Source organism: Mandrillus leucophaeus, unplaced genomic scaffold (genome assembly GCF_000951045.1).
Source record: "Mandrillus leucophaeus isolate KB7577 unplaced genomic scaffold, Mleu.le_1.0 Scaffold345, whole genome shotgun sequence".
NCBI classification, from domain to species: Eukaryota; Metazoa; Chordata; class Mammalia; order Primates; family Cercopithecidae; genus Mandrillus; species Mandrillus leucophaeus.
In genome coordinates, this window is record NW_012103643.1 from 703,804 (window position 1) to 704,384 (window position 581).

Here is a 581-nt window from a genome sequence, read left to right on the forward strand (position 1 = left end):
GGGGCCGCGGGAAGGTGGGGTTCTGGAGGCGTGGGATCGCACCGCTGCCATCCCCGCCACCCGCCGCGCGCCACGTGCTGTCACCCGGCACATACAGTTATCGCCATTTCACAGTAGAGGAGACTGAGCCCCGGCACCGTGCCCAAGCTCTCGCAGCCAGGACGGCGACGAGCTGGAGGTCTCAAAACCGGTCAGATGGCTCCGGAGCCGGGATCTTTAGCTCCAGCTCGGCTTCCTTTGCGTACTGGTTGTCCGCAGCGCTGGGGGATCTGACACCGGACCGGCGCAAACAGCCGCCTAGCGCTAATAATTGGGCTTTGTTTTAAAGTGGGCCACAGCATCTTTCTGAACCTTTAGACTGTGCGCGGGGTGACCCACGTTTGGACGCCCAGCCAGTGGCCGAGGAGTGGCCTGCGTGGCCCCAACTCAAGGGTATCGAGGACAAGTGCGCGAGGGGCTCTGTGGCTGCTTGCCGGGTGCGGGTACCTGGGGCCCAGCGACCCAAACCCTACGGACCGCGCGGGGCCGGCGGGAGGGAGGAGGGCGGGCGCTAAGCACACAGTGTTCCCGAACCCCGCGGG